Source organism: Sturnus vulgaris, chromosome 3 (genome assembly GCF_052056855.1).
Source record: "Sturnus vulgaris isolate bStuVul1 chromosome 3, bStuVul1.hap1, whole genome shotgun sequence".
Classification (NCBI taxonomy): Eukaryota; Metazoa; Chordata; class Aves; order Passeriformes; family Sturnidae; genus Sturnus; species Sturnus vulgaris.
This window is the reverse complement of record NC_142245.1, coordinates 3579012-3601670: the sequence shown is the minus strand read 5'-3', so window position 1 is coordinate 3601670 and position 22659 is coordinate 3579012. Positions and strand designations below refer to the sequence as shown.

The 22659-nt window shown below is 43.1% G+C and overlaps 1 protein-coding gene across 4 annotated transcripts in view; it reads left to right on the top strand.

Annotated features, from left to right (window-relative positions):
* Positions 1 to 22659, top strand: part of BMP2 (bone morphogenetic protein 2) — a 230273-nt gene that overhangs the window by 45683 nt on the left and 161931 nt on the right. For all 4 annotated transcript variants that reach the window (XM_088160740.1, XM_088160739.1, XM_014895080.2 and 1 more), the window contains exon 2: positions 6224 to 6329. The gene's annotated coding sequence lies outside the window, so the exon portion shown is untranslated. The remainder of the gene's footprint in view (positions 1 to 6223; positions 6330 to 22659) is intronic.

The window sequence follows — 22659 nt, the reverse complement described above, 5'->3', positions numbered from 1 at the left end:
TAAACAGCTGATTTGGCATTTAGCACAAGGGAAGGAACAGAAATGTCTGGCAGGGTGGTGGGAATGAGTTATTGGAAGTGATGGGGGAAGGGCCAGAACCTAGGAGCAGAGCTACCAGTGGTGGAAGAAGCTGTGCTGGATGCTGAATCCACTGTTTCTGTGGCTGCAGCCTCTTTGAAGAGACAAGAATTATTAGATGTGGGTGGGAAGGAATCTCTTCAACTGCTAATAAAATGTTATGATCAGTGTGATCACTGATCACCCAGTTAACAGCTGTAAGTGAAGATTTCTCCTAGTTCCCCAGGGTCAGCAATATCCTCTGCCATTGCCCCAGACTGCAAAAAGGTTGGGTGGGAATTCCCTGCTGTTTTTACATTCCTATATTCCCCCTGAGCTAATACCAATTTTTCTTAGCAGTCTTGTTTCTGCTCATGAGGAAGTTGATCCTGTTCTTTATGAAAACAATGCTTTCTGTGGCATGGTTTCCTGAGGTTTCCTCTGTGAGCAGAGCTGAACACAAGACTGATGTGTACCAAAACCCACCAAAACTTCAGTTGTGTTTCTGTGGACTGTATTTGGCTTTTTTGTCACCCAAAGACCATAAAAACAGTCATTTAGATGAGGCTGTCTACTGCAACTGCAGAACAGTCATTAGCTTTATTTAAAATTATATACATGGACAAACAAAAATGTACTCCTGGTAGGTTTTATGCCTGTTTGCTGGTCCTGCTGAGGACCCCGAGTCTGGATTCATCCCAGTTTGCATTTAATTCTCAGTTAATTGTTCAAGTTGGAGACCTAATTCCTCTGTGAGCCTGGGAGCCCTCAGTAATCAGTGAAGAAAAAATAGTTACTTCCCAGAAGCAATTCATAAATTTAGATGGGATGTAAGTACCTAAAGTCTTCAGTCATTTCTATTGAATGTAAAGGGAGTGCAGGATAGGGAAACTCCTAGTTTAAGCAGTTTAGCAAAGTGCCTGAAGTTAGATGAGATGGATCTGTGTGCTGGTGACAAGTGATTTCTCATGGACCTCACTAGACTTTCATGGAGCTGCTCAGCTACAGATATGTTGTTTAATAAGGAAAAGAGAAACCTGTGGGAAAACAAAGAATATCAATAATCACACATACTTACATCTGGCAATAAAGTTTTTGGGAAAAAAATTGGTACAGCAGCTTGTTGCCTTTGAAACGTAATGCTATTAAAATGTTCAACATGAAGTTTCTATTTTTAAAACAGCAGTTGAAAGAAATGCACGAGATTAATAAGAAGCTAAATTGAAACCATGTTGGTTCATAGGTAACACAGACAAACACTGAGTTAATGGGGAGGGCTGTGTATGTGCTCCAGTTTAGGCCACTGCTTGTTTGGTTTTTATTTCGTCTTTCTTAGGAAGCAGAAGGGGGTAGAAATACCAGCCTGTTAAATCTCTTATTTCCTTTCTTAGGCTGTTGTTCAGTCGAGTTTATTAAGCCTTCTGAAACAGCAGCTTATGGCAAGTTAAGACATCATCTGCCACCCCAATACATAGGGAGTTGCTGATATAAACTGTTCTCCAGCAGAAATGGACAACGGGTCTGCCCATGGAAAAGCCTTAAACACAAACAAGAAATATGCAGCAACCATGTTGGAAATGGAGGTTTGAGTATTGAGCCATTGGCTTGGAAGGGAGAAACCATCTGACACAGATGCCCAAGAGAGCTGCAGATCCCTGTCTCTGTTGTTGGAGCAGATGCAGCTGAGAATAAACAATTCACGTCCAGCTGAAAAGCAGGAGAGAGGAGCTGCACCTCTGTACAAACGCATATGGGATTTTATTCCAGGGTGACCACAATCTCATGTTAATTACTACAGCTGCCAGCCCAGAGGATCTGATGAACTCAAGTTCTTGATGTTAGATTTAAAAAAGGATATTGAGCAGGGAAATAGAGTGTTGGTAGGTTGGATCCTGGAGAAGAGCTTTGGTTTCATTGGCACTGTTGTGCCCATTTACAGGATGTCAAAATCTGTCCCACTGACTGCAGTGGATTTAGGATGATAATTGCCAGCAGCACAACAGTCCCACATGGCTTTTATTTTCTCCCAGATTATTAATTTTGTTTTAAAGTCTAAAAGGAACTGTCTGGGTGGCAGTAACAGAAGAATGAGCACTGGAGGACCTTGTTAGTAGCCCAAAGGAGAATATGCAGATAGTGGCCTGGTTCAAGAATTGTTGGCAGCAGCAGTGAATGTTACCAGCAGGCACTGCATGGAGCTGTGTATGGAATAACCTGCTGGAAATAAACAGCACACAATGTCCAGAGAACATTTACATAAGGGACACTTCTGTAAAATATTAAAGGAGTAAATGTAGAAAAGAGCTAAGAATTCGTTGGAACTGAATGACAAGATAAAGCCAGGAGAATTTCTGCCCCAAGGCACTCTCAGTCAGCTCCAGCAGTCTCCCTCCATGCCAATATGACCTGCAGACATGTTTCCTAAAATCAGGTTTCTGGCTATTCCTCTGAGGATGCTTGATTTTCAGTGGAACCCTGCATGTCTCATAACAAGCTCCAGGTCTGTTTTGCGGTCATGGTTGTGTTCTATGAATCTAATTTCTTAGATAATGGAGATTGGGATAGAGTCAGTGATGAGAACCTAGGGAAAGGCCACAGATATATGGGGAGGGATCTGCTAGTGTTTAACAGGAGAACATTAAAATCTTTCCAGTTTACTGCTATGATTGCTCTGATTTTATATATGAACAAGTTACATAGGTTGCAAAGTTTCAATAACTTAAGCTCTGCAAAACATCCACATGAATGATAGGAACACAGGTGCAAACTGCCCGAGGCAGCATTGCTAAATATTTTTTTTTTTTCTGGCCAGAGCTGTCCAGTATTCCAAAAAAATAAACAAAAATCTCAGGATTTTGAATGTTACATGAAGAAACCCCAATTTTTTCTCATTGAGCAGATACCTCATTTTCACAGACACTGACCTATTTACTCAAGCACTTTGGAGTCTCAAAGTTATTGTTTAGGTGTTATATGTTATTGGTAAAATTGGTTGGAAAGTAGAACTTTCTCTATTAGAACAAAATTTGAAGTTTCAAAATGAGTTTGCACACCCCATCGGGAGATCAGTGAAGTTGGAGTGAGTTGGGCATTTGCTGTGTAGGGAATATTCTGAGAAGTTTTACTTTGGAAGAGTCAAAACATTTTGATTCTGAAATTTGAAAATATGACGTTTGATAGCAGTGATTTTCTATTATCATATCGTAAAAGTGTAACAGTGTAAGCTCACTGGGGTGTAACAGTCTGCACACATGGTATGTATTAACATTTGTTTTCATGTAATGTATGTATGAGTTGAAACAATGAAATACAGTGATATGGTGAGAATAAAACATATGAGTCAAAATTAACTTGGAAAGTTGAAACATTCGGCTGCAAAACAATTTGGTTTCACAAAAAACGGTCTTTATTATGTAAAAACTACTACATCAAACTGTTCCTAGCTTTCAACCAAATTTCATTATTATAAGTGAAACCAGGGATGCCCAACAATTTCCATTGTGGCAGCCTCTAAAGCTGTTAAACTTTTACCATGCGTGCTGAAATCATCCACGCTGAGGGCTGCTGCAGGCTGGGCTCCCCTGGAAATGATCGGCACAAACGCTTGGGCAGTTTCTGGGGCTGAGCACAGGGAAGAATGCGTGATTTTGCTCATATTAAAACACTACAGCTGTTCCAGAGAAAAGTATTAAAAGGGTACTGGGGTGGGGTTTTTTGCCTCCCAAGCGGGGTTTGGCCAAGGTGTGAACTCATGTCATGTTCACACATTGTCTATGTAGCTCAGGAGCTCTGTGAGCTCCAGGAGGGATTGGTGGCACCAGGGACTTGTGTCTGGATTTTCATTTCATATTTGCTGCTCAAATATGTAGGCAAGGTTTGGAAGGAACAGTAGCTTCAAGTACTTTGTGTTCTTGATTGATCTAATTAGGTAATTGTGCCTTTCTATTAAGGGAAAACCAGCTGATCTGCAGAAAAGTCAGTCTGGTACATGGAACATGTGCTGTTCTCTCTCTTCTGCGCTCAACCTCAAGTCCACGTTTCGAGGCAGGCGCAGTGAGACGATGCTGCTCTCCTCGGTGCCAAAGCAGAGCCCGCCGTGCCAGAGATCTAATCAGGTGGTGACACCAAGGACTGGCAGGGATGCTTGTGAACATGGAAAATGTAGTTCTCCTGGCTCTCCCAGACACGTGGCTGGCCAGAAGCGAGGTTTCAATTATAAGCAGGGCTAAAGTACATTTGTGTTAATGACAAATCCGTCAGCAGAGGTGCAGGTATTCCAAGAATACATGTGATGGGATTATGTGCATGTTGCTAATTCATTTGACATAGCTGCTCACCTGAGTTTGGTTAATTAAGAGGGATGATCCCTCTTGGCTGGGAAGCGGCATCATTGAACCCAAATGTCTGCTAAAAGTGTAAGATGTCGTAGTTCCTGGGCTGCCGGGTGTCAGGAGTCACCTCAGAGCGCCGGGCCGGGGGTCTGTGAGGGAAGGGCGGTCGGCAAGGTGCAGGCTGTCACTGCTAACATGGAACGGGGCGGGTTGAGAACCTTCAGGACTCATTTCTGGGGGATTTCTCAGTGTTTTGGAACAGCAGCGCTGCTGTTCGCTGCCCAGCTCTGGGTGCCTGGGCATCAGTCTCCTGGTGAGGAGAGGAGGGGGCTCTCCGAGGCTGTGAGGAGTGATGGGCGCCTCCTCCCTGAGGCTAGGAGGAGAAGAAGCGGCTGCCCTGGGCTGTGAGGAGAGAAGGGGGATCCCCTCTGAGGCTGTGAGGAGGGGGATCCTGAGGCTGTGAGAGGAGAAAGGCACGGCCCGGGCTGTGAGGGAGGGACGGAGCGGGCCAGTCTGTGAGGGGAAGAGGGGGATCCTCCCTGAGGCTATGAGAGGAGGACGGGGCTGCACGGGCTATGAGGGGAGGAAGGCATGGCCCGGGCCGTGAGGGAGAAAGGGTTCCCTGAGGCTACGAGGAGAGGAGGGGGCTGCTCGGATGATGAGGAGAGGAGGGGGATCCTCCCTGAGGCTGTGAGGGGAGGGTAAGGCACGGCCCGGGCCGGTCTGTGAGGGGAAGAGGGGGATCCTCCCTGAGGCTGTGAGGGGCGGAAGGGACGGCCCGGGATGTGAGGGAGAAGGGGTTCCCTGAGGCTGTGAGAGGAGGAGGGAGCCTTCTGAAGAGTGTGAGGAGAGACTGGGGGCTCTTCCCTGAGGCTGTGAGGAAGGAGAGGAAGGAGATTCTCCCTGAGGCTGTGAGGGGAGGACGGGGCTGCGCGGGCCGTGAGGGGCAGAGGGGGATCCTCCCTAACGCCGTGAGGGGAGAACGTAGCGGGCCGGTCTGTGAGGGGAAGAGGGAGATTCTGCCTAACGCCGTGAGGGGAGGAAGGCACGGCCCGGGCCGTGAGGGGCAGATGGGGATCCTCCCTAACGCCATGAGGGGAGGACGGAGCGGGCCAGTCTGTGAGGGGAAGAGGGAGATTCTCCCTAATGCCGTGAGGGGAGGAAGGCACGGCCTGGGCTGTGAGGGGAGGACGGGGCTGCCCCGGCTGTGAGGGAGAAGGGACTCCTTGAGGCTGTGAGAAGAGGAGGGAGTCCTCTGAAGAGTGTGAGGAGAAACTGGAGGTTCCTCTCTGAAGCTCTGAGTAGAGAAGGGCGCTCTCCGAAGCTGTGAGGGGAGGCCGGGGCTGCTCCCGCCCGCTCCAGCAGCCCAACCCCACAGCACACCTGAGTGCAGTATATGCACTGAACTAATAATACCTGAAGGATTTTTAATGAATTCCTGAATTTTTTTGCAAATTATTGAACTCCTGTCTTTCAAAAAGGTAATGATATTTTGTTCAGGTTATTTCTATTGATAATTTTTACTTAAACAGGCATCAATAGTCAGATACTTGCTATGAGTTGTTTTCCCTGTAACTTAATTTCTTCCACCTAGAGTGTCTTGTGGGAATCTCAGTGCCATCTAAGCATGAGCTCCTGTCTATAATTCAGCTTCCTTAGAGAAAGACAAGGTGAGCCCTCATTTGTTTGCACACATCAGGACAAACTTTCTCCTTTGGGCTCCTACATTGTCCCAAGGGACCTGCCACTCCTGCCCAGGCCCTCCATGTGGCGTGGAATGTAACCTGGTGTCCAGGGCAGGCTGCTAATTACAGCTTTAATTTTATTGTGCTTAGGAGGAGACAGAGATCCAGCCTTCCCTTACTTACAAGCATGAATCTGAAGAAAGGCAGATAAGGTGTGCTGACAGATGGGACAGCCCGATGGCAAATTGCCCATCAGGTGAGTAAAACCTGCGACTGATGAGCCCCATGAAAGGGTGACTGTTACTAGAACAATACATGTGGATAGATAAAACTGTGTATCTACATATATATTACACACACACAAGTATATGCATTTGTTTCTATGTGCTGTTAACAGCACAGGTTCCAAAAGGGTTTAGGAAAGAAGAAACTGTGTGTTTTATATTGTTCCTGTGTATACACTTTCTTGCCTAGTACATTCTTCATTTCCTCTGGGGCCTTCTTAAAGAAGTTGCTAATGTATAAGCAGTGCAACTTACAAGAAAACAATGGGAATCTAAATAATGTCTTGAAATGCCTAATTTTGGTGATAAGTTAAAAACCCCTGCACTTTGTGGCTCAGAAATTACCTGTTATTTTACAAGAAATGAACTATTATTTTACAATAAGAAAATAAAAGCAAGGGTCTGCTCTTAGCTGTAAATACTGCAAAAATTATTTCAATTTTGAAAATGGTAAGCTGTGGTTTTGTTAGTTGCAAATTATTGTAGCTCCATAGCTTTGAAAGGGGGAGCAGCTGATTTATATCTGTTGAAAATCTCTCTTGGAGTCCTTGACGTTTTATTCAGAATTCTTGGATCACACTACATTAGAAATCACTGTGGTAGATTTGCCATAAATATGCAGGTTCTGTGGTGCATTATTCCTTGAATAATCCCATTAATTTCGGAAGCTTAAAAGTACTCAAGAGGACAGATTCCCCTGGAAAGAGGAAATGCTGGTGAGCCTTGGACTACAGTTCTGGGGAGTATCAGCACAGCCTGCTTTCCATGTGGTGCTGAAGTGAGTGCTGTGGCACCAGCTCTGCTCCTTGTTCTGTGTGCTGTTGTTTCCCAGCACTGTTGGGTTCAATACAGCACCTCTTGGGATGGGCAGGAGCCTTTCCACTGACTTCATCAGGCATTGGGTGTTCAGGGATCTTGAATGAGATCAAATGGCAGCTATTAACATAGCCTGGCCTTCTTCCAGCTTTAGTTATTGCCTGTGGTGCTTATACAACCTGTTTGGTACCTAATTTTCTCTCATTTCATAAAACAGAGAATGACTCAGCCATGCTATGCCACTCGGTATTGTTGGTATATTGTCACTTACCTTTGTATTCAAAGGAGCAAAATCCGACAGCCATCCAGTTACTGACCTTTTCTATATGAGTTTGTGTGTCCAAAGACTGCCTGTTACCTTTTTATGACTTACCAAAATTATTATGAAAGCTCAAATCTTTGTTCATACTCTCTTAAAATGCTCATTTTTCAAAACTGGGACAGATGTTTGGTGCTGTTGGAAGAAAAACCTGCAAAACCTGGAGCAACGGTAAGGTTGATGGTGCTGATGATGTTTCAGAAATGGAGCTGGTTTAAATATTTCCAATTTTAAGATGCTGTTGGTCTCTTTAAAATCAATTTTGGGCAAAGGAAAATGTAATAAAGGAAATAACTGCAAACAATGTTTCCATTAAGTAGTTTACACATTTCTACACTTGTAAGGTTTGAAGAGGGGAGGCACAATTGATCAGGAGCAGCCAAATGTCACAGGCACGGGAGTTTGGTATTGTCCATGCTGAGTGTGTTTCTGCACTGGTGACTGAAGAAGGCAAGACATCCACCACTTGAAGTCTGGAAGCTCTCATCACAGCGGAACTTTGCTCCCATTTCTCTCCATTTCTGCCAGAAGTTTGTCCTGCTTACTGAGTTCTTTCCCTCAGGTTATTTGAGGGAAACAGGTGTTTCCCGGGGAGCCTCAGTGCTCACAGCTCTAATCGCTGTCTCTGACAAATGGATCCTTTGTGCTGTCTGGAGCATTAATAGAGGGTTAGGAGCTTAAAAAAATAAACAGTGAGTGCAAACAGTGGGAAGGAGAAAAGCTGCGTGTGGCTGATGAGCGAGATGATGTCATCTCTTTAGCAGAGGTGATACAGTAGTCAGAGATGCCGTGAGGGGAAGGCTCCTTTGAAGGAAACAGAGGAGTTGTGAGGCAAACCACAGAGGAGCTGTTCGTGGCCAATGCAAAAAGGGTTGTTGGGTTTGAAACCCCGGAGCTCAGGTGCAGTGCAAGAGAATAGGGGCTCATTGTTAAGGCAAGGATCAGCACTCCATTTTGTTCTGTCCCCTGCCCCCTCCTCCTCTGGCACTACAATAATAATATCTTGTCACTCTTAAGACATGCTGGCACAGATCGTGTTCACTGATGGATGTTCGCTCCATGGACGTACTAAAATGGTTTGTTTCTGTTGATGTATGTCTTTGTAGGCTCCTCTAATGGGAGTGTAAATAAATGAACCCTTCAGCAGGGATTTCTTTCACTGCAGTCCAGTTTAACCTCTGAGTGCCTCGCTGCCAGGAGTCACTCCAAAAGCTTTACTGCCTTACATTGCTTCTGCTTTTTTTCTGGAGTTTCATGTATTCCATTTGCTGTCCATATGCACAGGCAACTTGCTATATGTGGATGCAATTCACTTTTTTAATTGAGTATTTAGTAAAACAAGGCTGACAAATTAGGATGAGGAGTCAAGAAAAGGTAAGGCCTAATATTCACTGAGACAGTTAAAAAGATTTCCCATTATTTCACCCAGGGGTGATGACAAGCTCTTGAGATTAATTTCTTTAAAATTGTGTGCAAGACCTGGTTTGTATGAGGTTGTGGATCATAGAACTGGAACTTTGTTCCTGTGGTCAGTTCTCACAAGTACATCAACACTACAGTAGTACTTTTCCTCAAGACAATGGAACTCAAAGACATCTTCAGAAAACACTCAGAATGAGTATATTATAGTGATAAACCAAAAATAGCTTTTACAGAGAAGGTAGGCCTTAATGTATTATTCTCTGGAGATTTTTCCACCATAAGTGTGTGGGAATGAGGGTTTTGAAAGGAGGTCAGCACAGTTTTCACAGCTCTAGAGTTTGAAGTGCTCATACTTGGCACAGTTCGCCTAGCCTGGAAGTGCCATAATCCATTATCCTGCATTTCAGGAACCATTTCATGATCGCTGACCAAGCCCCATTTTTTCAAGTCTTCACTTAAAAAGGCTTCTCCAGAGAAACTTGTACACCAGAAGCAAGGAGCTTCTGGTGAACATGGAAGTGGAATTTTACAGGCCTAGTGCTGACAGGGAAATTTCAATTGTTACTTGGAAAAATTACGAAAACTGGTTGCAGTCTTCCCTCCATTTCCATTGTCAGGAGAATTAGTCATGGAATAGGATGTGCTTGCACAGAGAGACAATGTCACGTAACTACAGAAATGCTCACCAAGTGCAGAGATCTGATATGATCCATGTAACCTCCTAACAAGTTGTGTGCTGGGACAACATTCTGTCATATCATACATCTGCAGCAAAGACAATTAAAAGCAGCCTTCTCCCACTTCAGTCTCTGTCATGTAGGAGATGCAAATGCCAGATTTTGCCAGGAGACCCAACTATTGACAGACATCAGCCCTTCCTGAAATGCTTTTGCTAATTCTTCTCTATTCTGTTTGGAGTTTTCAATGCAAATGTACTCACTGAGGGAGAAAATTCTCTTTTTCAAATATGCAGTTTATTTTTCAGCCTATATGTTTGCTGACCCTGCTAGTAAAGTGCTATTTAAAAGCTGCATTTTAGAATGGGAAACATTGTCCTTCCAACCCTTCTGTTATGTGTTTATTGTATTGAAAATAAGGACTTTATTGGAAGGCTGGCCATGAGGACACTGGAAGAGAGCATCCAGTGTCTCCATATCATTCCTTCATTATTTATGGTTGCAGTGTAGTACATGCAGCACCAGATGTGAGTGAGAAGAAGGAGGGGTGCAAACGAGAACTTCAAATGACTGTGATGAATAGTTGAAAGTGAACAGAGGGGCTTTTAAGGCTCCTTTAAAGAAAGCCTAATGCTCTGCTTCCCTAAGCAGCAGGCTACTGATGATGGAAAAGTCACAGACATACCTGCAGAGATTTGGGAAGCTCTTGTTTCAGTAGGTCTTTATGGCAGCTAAAAAAATAGAATTCCTGTGCTCCTGCCAACTAGGTTTGTGTGTCCAGCTTGCTTTTCTCCTTTCCATTTTGCTCTGTAAGGACAATGTGCAATGGCTTGGACAGTGCTGAACTCCAAACCGTACCTATCCTTATTTAGCCACCCCTCCCAAGACCAGGTGCTACTTGTGTCTGGTACTTTTCCATACTTGAGCAGTGCCATCTCGAGGACTGCTGTTTCCTGCCTGCATTTCTGGTTCTGATGGTGGCATAAAATGCCAGGCCCTGCAAGCCCCGAATCTTCTTTGCCTTATTAAAACAAATGGTGACATTTTCTTAGACATACACAACCTGCACTTCCCCAGTGACACCCTGGAAATCCAACATTAGTATAAATCAGAAATTAAGAGCCTTATGTCCTTTTCCTACATCACCCTGATTTATAACAAGTTTTCTAAAATATTCTGAATTCAGGCTAAAATTTACTGGATTTTCCAACCGACAAACTCCTTGATTAATTTTTTGTTTCCTTTTTTGGTAACATGATTTGAAAATACAGCAAAAATGTCACAGATGCAAAGGGTTTTTTAAAAGGCATTCTTGAAGCTTCTAAGTGAGTCTGTTGTTTGAGCACAGCTAAAATCGTTTAGAGTGGAATCAAACAGCCTTTGTGCACTCGGGGCTCTGCGGGATCACGTCTCTGAGGGGGATGCAATGTGTGCATGCCAGCGTTCAGCTGATACTGGGGTGCTGCTCATGCTGTCCCCCCATGGGCGTTTTCCCTTGTGCCACTTCCACTGCCTCCATGGGGCTGGGTGTGCTTCAGGATGAGCCCTGGGTGTGGCTGAATCCTGGAAGTCGGGGGGAAGGGGATCAGTGGCAGCCTGTGGGTGTTACACAGAGCGGCAGCGAGGGATGTAAAACACGGTGGGTACAACCGGCCCGAGCAGCAGCGCTGCCTTCACTGAGCATTTCCTTGGCTTGTGCTGATTGCACGGAGAGAAACTGCCCTCAAAGAGCTTCAGCTCCTAAGTTCTTGTGAGGGTGAATTCACTGCCAGAGCTGGCCACAGCTCTTCGCACTGGCCTTTAGGAAAGGGTAAAGCAAATAAGCACCGTGGTGCCGAAATCAGAGCGATGGCTGATGGAGCCCCGATGGGGAGAACAGCAAAGAGCCTGAATGGTATGTCAGTAAGCATGGGAGTTAAAAATACACTTCTCAGACCTTGAGGACACTCTGGGGACTAAGAAGCTGTATTGATACTAGACTTCAAAAGTTCCAAATAAACAGCAGGATTTTCTCAATGCACAGAAGTGCATACTTGTGATGTCAGAGCAATGTTATTTCTGCACTCCAATTCTCAAGGCACATGCCTTAAAAGCCATTGCAGATAAGTCATAACTTATTTAATTTACATTTATAATTGCTCTTATTTTATTTTTGTGTATCTTAGAAACTTAATTTTAGATTCATACTGTGAATCCAAATTTACATCTTTCTGAAGAGAACGTTACTCTCTAGGGTAGAGAGCACGTCTTGTGTGAGAGCAAGTGATCTTTCAGAGGATTAACATTCATTCTATGCTAGATGACCTTGGACAATTAAAGTAGGAATGATTACATTGATTTGCTTTGGGAGATACTTATCCACAGATAAGCGTGAGCCTCTAAAGCCAGACATTTCCTGAATGCTCCTCATTCTAAGTGTTGGGAAGACCAACATGTCACTTGTCCCAGTGTAGGTGGCTTCCCAGTTCTCAAATGCTGGGCAGGCGTTGTCGTTTTACTATAGAAAATGAGAACTATAGATGCCATTGCCTGGATGGAAATTACCTGAAATAGCTGTAATTCTGTTTTTTTTTTCTTCTGTGTTACACCCAGGAGTTGCTTTTGTGGATGTATTTTAACTCACTTAGATTAATCTTAGATTGTTGTGTACAGAGAAAATATTTTATATTCGTGTCCTTTTGATCTAATGCAAAGCTCAGTCAGGTAGAACCAAAGGCATTACAAACACCATAAAAGAAAATCAAGTGTATGGATTTTTAAATAGTAGACAGAGCCTGTAGAATAATTTTCCGTGATATGAAATCCTTGAATAAGGGCTGTAGGCTGAATTAATCAATGGCTGTAGCCTATGTGTAGATGAGAGTGATGAATTGTAACAGTACCTTCAGAGGTAAAAACCCCAAGCACTGATCTAGAGGAAACTGAAGAACTTGTGTATTTATGATAAATGCCAGGAGCCAAATCATGTGTTTTATGACTTTGTGAGTGTGGCAGTTGGCTGCTGCTGGAAGAACAACCACACTCATGGCAGCAGAGTTTAGGCATAGGTTGTTCTGAATTAAAATAGCAATCTGCATGGCTTCATGGGTTATTCTGAGAACATGAAACTCCTGTTCTACACGTGCAGGGAGCAGCATTCACCTCTTGTGATTGTTTCAGTGTAAAAGGGAGCAGCCATGTCTGAGGGGGAAGGAGGAGAATTCCATTTCAGTACATTATGTGTCAGAGGACACTTCACTCCCCAGAGCATGAAGAAAAATGCCCTCTATAACTGCATTTTTAATGCAACCAAACTCTTTGCATGAGGACAAAGCTCAGAAATATTGCTGAGTTTTTCTGTATGTGTCCCACTGTACAAACTCCCTTAGTTAATCTCATCTCTGTGTTCAGTAGGATGTAGGGGCTCTGGAGTGCTCTGTTGCACTAATAAGGGGAGCTGCTTTTAGAGCTGGATTTGAGCTCTATTATTGAAAGCTCCTTGGAGGGCTGGGCACTACAAAGTGGGACACTTGAAAGCCAGGTGCTGGGGAGAGGGAAAGTGCTGCATGAGCAAGAAGTGAGATTATAAATTAGAGTTCAGCTCAGCACGTTTGGAGTCACATAAATAGCTTAGGGGTTTGTAAAAGAACACCCTCAAGAACTCAGAATTACAGCCAAAGAGGAGGGAAAACATAATGCTTTAGTACCCTTTGATTTATGCACCAAATAAGTTTGAATTAGTCACTAATGTGAAGTGGGTTTGGAAAGATTAATAACCCTTACCCAGCACTTATTGTATGATGATCAGCTATAAATCTTCTTTGACCCAAATGGGAAGTAGGCAAATCCTTTCTCTCTGGAGATGGGCAGTGCTTGTGCTGGTATTCAAGGGCTGCCCTCTCTGAATTCTGCCTTTTGTCTTGGGGTGAGGCTGTGGATTGCTCATGGCAACTTGGGCATTTCCATTTGGCTCAGAAGATCCGTGCTGCAGATGGGTCAGGAAAGGGATGGGATAACTGTGTGGAACTGGGAACTCCCATTTGTCTGACTCGTATCATTAGCAGTGTACAATTCACTCATTGGAATGGGCACTTTTGCCCAGAGAGGGCAGAGAAAAGGTGTGAAAACGCTGTACTTGCAAACTCAGCATTGTTGCTGTTCATGGTCTGACTATTTTGGTCCTGAATGACTTTTAAGATCTTTTTCCCATTTGTTGTGGTTGTTTGAAGTAGAAAACTTTCCATCAAGGCTAAAATCCTGTTCTAGTTGATGCTTTGCCCTTTTGTATTTGTGCCAAAACCAGTATGACTTTTGATTTCTTCTGAGCATCTGTCAGCTGGTGACCCACCACACCTTCTCTTGTGTGGCCTATATAAACCCATGCGGACCAGAGCTTCAAAGAGTGATTTCCCTCCCTGTAAGACTCTACCTCACACTTATTTCCAATAAACTGCCATCCTCTCAATTTTCCATAAGCAACATGTAATTGAGCAGTAACCTCAGTGTATGAAAATCTGTGTGGCAGATGAAAAAAACATCATTAGACCAAAGGCAGCTGGAGTGCAGTCATGGAGTGTAAAGAGCTCAGCTCCCATAGGATCTCTTTCATGGATATTTCGAGTTTAGGACAAAAAAACCTGTTTGATGGAGGAGAAATTCTTATAGACCCAGGAAAGAGAGAGAGCTGTTTGAGGAAACAAATGTTGAGGAGGGCTGCTAGATCAGCCAAGTGTGAACACCCTGTAATTCCATCTGAACGGCCAAATTAGCTTAGGTTGTTGAGGGCAATGTATCCCAGAAGATGCAGGGTCCATAAGACACAGGGAGTCCTCTGCATGGCAGAACAGGCTGCTGCTGTGTCATAAAAAGATATCTTTTGTTTCATGCAACCTTTATTATTTTAAGTTAGTGTTTGGCATTGTTTTGTTACCTGAACTTACTGACCTGATATTTAAAGCAGCTTTTTGCTGCAAACTTACTGGACGAAACGTAATGGTTCTGCATCAAACATGCTGGTGGGCTGAAGCACATGACTATGAGGTACCTACACCCAGCACTTGTTCTACAAGTCCATCCTTAGAAATGTCCAAGCCTTCCTTTCCCTGAGAGTGCACCAAGGAGGTTGTTGTGGTTGCTGGGAAGCCAGGAGTGGGGATTAGAAGTGATACCTGCTCCTTTCAGCTTAGCTGAGCAGGCCTAGAGAGCCAAAGTAGCTCCTAAACCAAGAGTCACCTGTGTGCCACCACAGCTGTTGCCAAGAGGAGTTGTTCCATGTGGCTCTTCTCCCTTTTCCAATGTGGGAGCAATGCCTGCTTGGTTCCAAGAGGACCTTCCAAGCTGGAATATTCTCATGAAAAATGAAGTGAGAATCCTTTTAGTTTAGTCTTACGTTTTCCAAGCTGACATGGAAGTACTTGCAAAGCTCTTCAGTGAATCATTTCAAGAGTAGGCTCCTGGCAGTACTTTTGGGAATAATGATCATGGAACCAGAACCATAAAAGGCATTAAAATACTCTTCCTAAGCACACTTCCCCCGTGCACATCTGTGGAATGTGATTTTGAAATGCCTCAAATTCACACTCACACAGAATCTGTCACCGTTCCCTGTGACCTTGATCAGGAGCATTTCTCTTAATGCCTGTTATGCTTCCAGATAAGCAAAGCACCTCCCATTGACCCAGGCAGGTCATTATCCTCTTCCCCTTTATCAGGAATCCTTCAGCCAATTAATCACACACTGCTCTGCAATCTTGAGGCTCAATTATGCCTGGACAAGTGTTGCTCAGCTGTTCCTCCTGCTACAGATGTGACATATCCTGAGATTAGCTCCGATTCACAGAAGTCGCTGATTCCGTATCAGGCGCTAAGAAAAGCAGGGCCGTCTGGGGGGGAAGTGACACCATCTTGGAAGCATTTTATCACAGAGTAAGTGGAGATGTCTAAAAAATCCTGCTTGCCACCACCACATCACAGCAAGTCCTTCTCACTGGCTGTTGCCTCTCAGCCTGAGACAATTTACCAGTATTTTCTAGATGGAGATGTCAGCAGACTAATAAACTGTTAGTAGTGCATTGATGACAGACAGTAGCTAGTTCTCCTTTGGGATTGTAGATAGCTTAACTTGAAATCCCTGTGAGAAACGTATTTTCTCTTCTCTGGTGAAAACCTGTTTTATGCACATCAACTAGCTTCTGGTTTTGTTTTTATTTTCCTATTGTTACCATTTGCTTGGGATGCTCCATCATGGATGTGTACATTTGAGATAGTTTGGTGGTATTTTTGATTAGTCTAAAAATTCTGCCTTAGGTTTTTTGTTTTAGTTGTTGGTTGCTTGGGTTTTTTTCAGTGGCTGTGGTTTGACACACAATTGTTTCTGGAGGGCCTGGGTCAGAGTACATGATGTGGCCCCCAGAAGCACTATGGGACACCCACTGAAACTGTGAGCAAGATGTGCCTAATCTTGGCAGTGTGATTCTGTGTTGGTGAGATTGTTCTTTGTAACCATTCTCAGCTACACACAAGCTCAGGCAAACATTTAATACAGATGCTTGCAATGCTATGGAATTGTGTTATTCTCTTAAAAAATGCCTTTCTGATTTCTATAAGCAGACCTTGTTAAAAAAAAATCTGAGTTTTGAATATTTAATTGTGGTTCCTTCTGCTTTTATTTTTCAAAAGCTCATTTTTGAACAAGATAAGCGGATGTTGAATATGTAATTGTTTACTATGGAAAATCATAAACTCTGCAGAATAGCCACCCTTTATCACTTTCAGCTTCAAATAAATTCTCTTAGAAACCCCTATTGAATGAAGGCATTTGCATTTCCTCTGTGGATGGTGCCACAGAGAGTCAGTGAGCAGATAGGATCTGCTTCTGCACCCTGCCCCTGCCTGAGGGCTCTTTGCACACTGGTGTGAATGCAGGACACTAAGGCCACTTAAATAGGATTTGGGGCTGTGGAAGAACAACTGGATTGAGCTGGGGCTGAGGCAGCTGTGAGCACACGGCAGGATTGTGTGTGAGCTCTCAGGGCTGAGCTGGAAAACTTCTGTCTTAAAACACTCAGATATTCTACCCCTGGTTTTCTGCAGACAGAGCCATTGCTGTGACTTCTCACACTGATATCTCAATTTGCAGTCTAGACCAAGCCTGTGTGTGGGTCAGATATTGCACCAATATTGCACCAGATACTGCAGCCTTTTTTTGTAACAAGGTCACCAGTCGAGGGAAAAGCGACTTGGACTTGTGCTGTCCAAGGCTGGCACAGCTGATATCCACTTTGAACGGCCTTTAGGAGTCAGATTCTCACTGACTGGTGGGTTCAGCTTGTGGATGAGCCCAACTGTGCCAAGACACTGAAAAAGGATTTTTACTTCCAAGAGTGTCTTGCCATCTAAGTGTGGGGTTACAGGAGTCTGATGTGTGAGATTTGTTGTGGAAAAAGTTATTTGCATCTTCTTATCAACAAGATACAGAAAATGGAGACTGTGTAAACATATGTGTGTAGAAAGGATATTTCACTTGCAACTCGTTGCATTTGATTTTAATTCTCAAAATGATGATGTAATGCTTGGGCTTGGCTGATTGTTCAACAGCAAATACTGCAGATGTGTCTATTTTTTATGACACAGCTATTTGATTTATAACACTTTATTATTTTGGCTGTTCACACAGAGGAGTATATAAACTGCCTCTGTTTCTGCAGCTCAGAACTCTCCAACCATCCCCCTCCCACATTTTAAAATTAATTAAAGGGAACCTTAAACTCAAACACATCTCAAAAAAACCCGAAGAGAGGTGGTCTTGTCTTTAAGATGAAAAAGAGGATTAGAACTGGAGGAAACTGAAGTTATTTTGGTGTTTTATAAATAATCTTCCAATTTCCTATCACTTGCCACTTCATCTCTTGTGGGGTTACTGCTGGATTCTGCTACTCTTTTTTCCCAGATTTTCTGTTTTCTGTGTTGATCAGCCACAGGAGTGAAAAAGAAGCTGAAAAGATGAAAGGAGCTACAGACTCCTAAAGAAGGCATAGGAAATTTCTAGGGATGCAGGCAGGCAGGAGCAGGGCGTGCAGTTCAGCTGGGGGAAGCTCATTTGCCTTCTAGTCCCCATAGGAACCAGACAGAGCTAAGAACAGAGCAGGTAGGACATCTGGCCTCCGATGAGGAAAGTAAAGGACGCAATTTTTGTATCAAATCCCGAACTTTGCAACCTCTTTATGGGCTAGGAATTAAAATATTTAGCATGTAATCTGAAAGGGAGTTGTGTAGTGTTGTTTCTCCAGTGTTGGATCTCCAGTGCTGTATCTGTTGCTCTGCTTGGGGTCTTGGCAAAATGAAGAAATGCTGAATAAAGTTTATTTCCTCTGTGGCCAGATTTTATCAGTGTAAAAGCATGCCCTTTTATTTTATTACCATATGTTCTAAAAGGATCCCTTCCTGCTTGGAAAGAGTTACATGTTTTTCCTGTTTTCAATGTATTTCACTAGTTTTAAAATACAACTGTAAAATACAGCTTTACTTACAGTCTTGACTGTAAAAACACCAACACCATCTACCTTTCACAGGTGGGGATGTGGAGGTGCAGAAGTACCAAGAAAAACTCCAGGACCATCCTGCAGATCAGGATGCAAACTCCATGTTTCTCTGCAAGAAACATCACCTTTTGGGGGGACACTTAAAATTTCGTTGAATTGGCCAAGGAAAATATTTGTGTTCAGACTCTCCTTATCTAACAGGTGTGACTGGATGTGATTTATTTAGCACAGAGTCTTTACTGAGTTAGGAAAAGAAAGACAAACCATGTGGTATCTGGTAAGTAAACTGCAATAAGGTGAAAATATTTCATTCAAACATAAAAGCAAAACTGAGAGCCTGACCTCAGAATGAGTTATGGTGGCAAAACACTACTGTGAGGTGAGGGGAGATGGGGCCCTAAACTCAGAGTCCCTACTGAAGTGTCTGTCAGTTTGAGGGAAATTGAATCCTGTAAGTGGGCCTGTAAATATCTGTACTGTTTTCTTCTGTGAAAACTTCTCATTCCTAAGTCCTGCTTCTCTTTCCCTTTTTTTTTCCCTGGAAAAATGATGGATTCTGTTGGTGGTGATTGTACTTTGCCTTTCCCAAGGTCCATGGTTCTGAATGGATGTGGCAGAGATTTCACGAGATTGAGATTGTGAGCAGATGCCAGCATGTGTGTAAGCACTGCTGTATGCTTTTCTCCTCCTCTCATTTATTACCTTGCAACATCTGAATACAGAGGAAATTAGAGATTCAGATTTGTACTTCTCAAAGAAAAAAAAAAAAAAAAGGAAAAATAGTGAAAGAAAAAAGAAAAAGAAAGGGGGAAGGATCCCACCAAAATTGCTTTGTGATTCACTGTGGGGTCGTGACCCTGTCCCGCTGAGACTTCTGTTCCAAAGTAGTAACTTGGTAGCTGGAGTTTTTTAAAGTGGTTGTTGATTGGCTTAGCTGTAAGAAAATCACATTTCCCTGAAACTCTTAGGGATACTTTAAATGGGTGGATTATCCAGCTGCCTGATTAGAAGTTTGGGTTATGTAAACAGGGAGTGTTTAGATTTAGGCTTTTCAGTTGAAGTCCAGGCAGCTGTTTGCACTTAACTCCATCAAGGAGCCCAGTTAATCAAAGAGCAGGAAGGATTTTTTACCTTCTTAAACCTGTGTCATTATTTCTGCTGTCCAAACCCTTTGGAGTTAGGCTTGTTGCAATGTAGAACAAGGTCTTTTGGATGTTCTGCTGAGGAAACAGGAAAGAATGGATGGGGCTTGGGTCAGTGAGATGTGGTTCCTTGTGGATTTTTCCCTTTTGCTGGGACAAAATAATTTTTCCATTAGTTGAAGTCAAACTTCACTTTCTGAGTCTTGGAGAGCTGCTCAGAAGAGAAGGTGGAGGCAGATCCACCTCAAGGCTCTGGCTCTGTCCTACACGTGTAGCAAGTCCAGCCATGAGGATCTGTGGAACCTATTTACACTGGATCTATTTTAGGGCATTCTTGACAGTGTGAATAGGTAGCAGAGTAACCAACTAGCTTAACACTTCAGGATCCAAGCCATGAAAGAGTCTTTGTGTAGCAAAGAAACAGAGCCTTTCTTCTCTAGGAAAAGGGAAAAAAAGGAAATAAGGAAAAAAAAGTCCCAAAAGTTCAGTTTATTTTTCTGTGTTCCATTTTATCCACTACCATTTTGGAAATTTAAAATTTCAGGAGAAGAAAACTCCTCAAAACTCTTTGTAAAACAGCTTCTATCAGTGGTTTTCTCTTTACATTCCTTTTCTGATTGTTGCAATTATAAGTTTATTAATTGTTGATTTCTATTTCTGACATTTTTCTTAATTTTCTAAATCTAGAGGTAGCCAGATGCAAACAGGGAACATTTTAATGTCCATCTATAGCTTGTGTACTTGTGATTAGCTGAAATTAATTTCTCATTACTTGATATAAGTAAGATTTACTGCCTTTTCTGTGTGCTCACATTTATACTGTGTGCTACCAAAACCTAAATATATAATATGGTACAAATTTTTAAAGTGCTAAACCAAGTTTAGCAGTGAGAAGCAAAGCATATTAAAATATTTCTTTTTTTCTAAAATAATCTGCTCCAAATCTTTGAAATTTCCAGCTATTATATAGTTCTGACCATTGACAGTATCACCAGGGAGCTCTGGTGATGCTGTTTAACACACAAGTGATGCTCCTGAAGCCACCAAGGGCCCATCTATGATCTTCTATTTTTTCACCAGACAACTGTGGTTTCATAAGGCAAGCATTTCCCTGTCAGTTTACTGGATAATAAATCCAAGACCCATAATTCCAGCCTGAATTAATAATCAGTGTCATATTGTAATTATAGAAAATATATTCAAGGATGTTGTTGCTAAATACTGATTTGCTTTTAATCTGTAAAACAAACCTTAATTTATATTTTATAATGTACATGGTTTTCCCTGTAATTATAGCTAATGTTTATGATGTTAACAAAAAAATAAGTGTGTCAATCCTGAAGAAACCCTAATTTCTGTCACTGTGTGCTGCCTGGGGATACATCTATTCCTGTAAGAACTGGAATAAAACCCCCACAAACAATAAGCATATGGAAATACAATAGGCAGCAAAGGACTCTGCTGAGAAATTGGTTTGTCTGTGCTGACATTTCATTGTGTCATCTGATCCTGGGCTATTGATCAGTACTTGCAGACGATTTAAAGTGATCAGATGGTCCTGGCAGGAAGAACAGAACAGTTCAATGATCCTTTATGTTCTCCTTCCATTTGTTCACATTACTCCGAAGGTTCATTTTCCTCTTCTGATCTAAGGTGGCAGTGGGATATCACACTGTGGGCATATTGACTGAAATAAGAGTGAGTTTTTGTTGTTATTGTTCATATTGGTTATTTTCCAATAGATAAATTTCTATTTCCCAGCAGAGATCCAGGTATCTGGGTGGAATATAATACTGTCACAACCTTTCATGCTTTGACATGTATTAAGGCTGAGCTTTTCTGATTGCCTCTCCTGCTTGGCAAGCCTTGCCTATGGAAAGGAGCAGGCAGTGTTTCAGATCCCTGCTCCCAGCTGATTCTGGGCCATTCACCATTACCAGATGTGCAGGTGTTCCTTCTGTAAAGGAGCTTTACAAGGTAGAATAACTTTATAAGGTACTAGGGGCAAGACTATTTACAAGGGCCTGGAGTGGCAGGACAAGAGGGAATGGATTCAAGAGAATAGGTTTAAACTGGATATAACAAAAAAAAAGTCTTCCCTGTGAGGGTGGGGAAGCACTGGAGCCAGAGAAGCTGTGGCTGCCCCATCCCTGGAGGTGTTCAAGGCCAGATTGGATGTACCTTGGAGCAGCCTGGTCTGGTGGGAAGTGTCCCTGCCCATGGCAGGGAACTTGGAAGAAGATAATCTTTGATGTCCCCTTCCAACCCAAACCATTCTGTCATTCTATGACACTGCCTGGTCTCTTGGAAATGCTTCCACCTTGTACTCACCAGGCCACTTTATGTCACTATTGCTCCACTTACAAAACACGTCTGAAGCAGCATTAATTAAGCAGCAGGCTAGGATGCACTTTCCAGTTTGTTATAGACTTCAGCCTCCCAGAAATGGGAACTCAGAATTGTCCTTGCATGGCTCCTTTTTGTTGGGAACATCTCTCTCTGTTGTTTACCAGCCAGGTGACTCTGATTTCCAAATGCAGGAGATGCCTGGTCACTTGGGTCCCCTGGGTCATTATTTTCTTTCAGACCGTGCTCCCTAGGTTTTAGCTGGAAGTAGATGGGCTGAGGAATGGTCTCATTGACATTCTCTCCTTTCCCTCCAACTTTTGGGTCAGCAGCCACCCAGTGGGGAATGGTAGCAGTCCAATCCTCCCTCTGTGCAGTCAGGCTGTGGCCAATAAGTAATGTCATGTTTGCCAAGATAAGGGTAATAAAATCTCATGCATGAGGGCATAAGACAATCATTGCAGAAGTCAAGCTGGAATCCCTCCCCAGATGTGCTCCAGCAGTACACAGCTACCTCAGCCAACAACTGAGCAACTTCTCTGTGCAAGGAAGGGCCCCTCACACAGTCTGTTCCCCATTTCTGCACCCTGAATCTTCCATGTGGCTGTTCTAGTGCTTGCTTGTGCAAAATAGTAAAGCTGGAATAGCTGGGGGTTAGTCAGAACCTCGCCTTGATGGCAGCTGTGCTGTGGCTGTGTGTTTTATCTATTTACCATGGACATGTTGGGTTTTCCTCCTTCCCTTGGGATATATGGCTACACTGAAGTGATTTCTGCAAATTTCCTGCTGTTGTGATGCAGCTGCAAGGGAGGAAGTGTGAGTTTAAACCAGCTGCAAGTGTTTTCACCTCTGTTCTAGGCTCTGCTTTACATTCAGGCTTGGCAGAAAAGAAATGTGTGCTAGAGAGGAAGTCTAGAGATTTAAATCATCAGTTGATATAAATAGGCGTCATTCCATTGAGCTCAGTGCAATGACACTGGACTTTGCCAGCTCAGGAGTCTCTGGAGAAAACGGCTGTGAGTTGTGTTCATTCATTTGATTTAGCTTGGGAAGTAATGGAA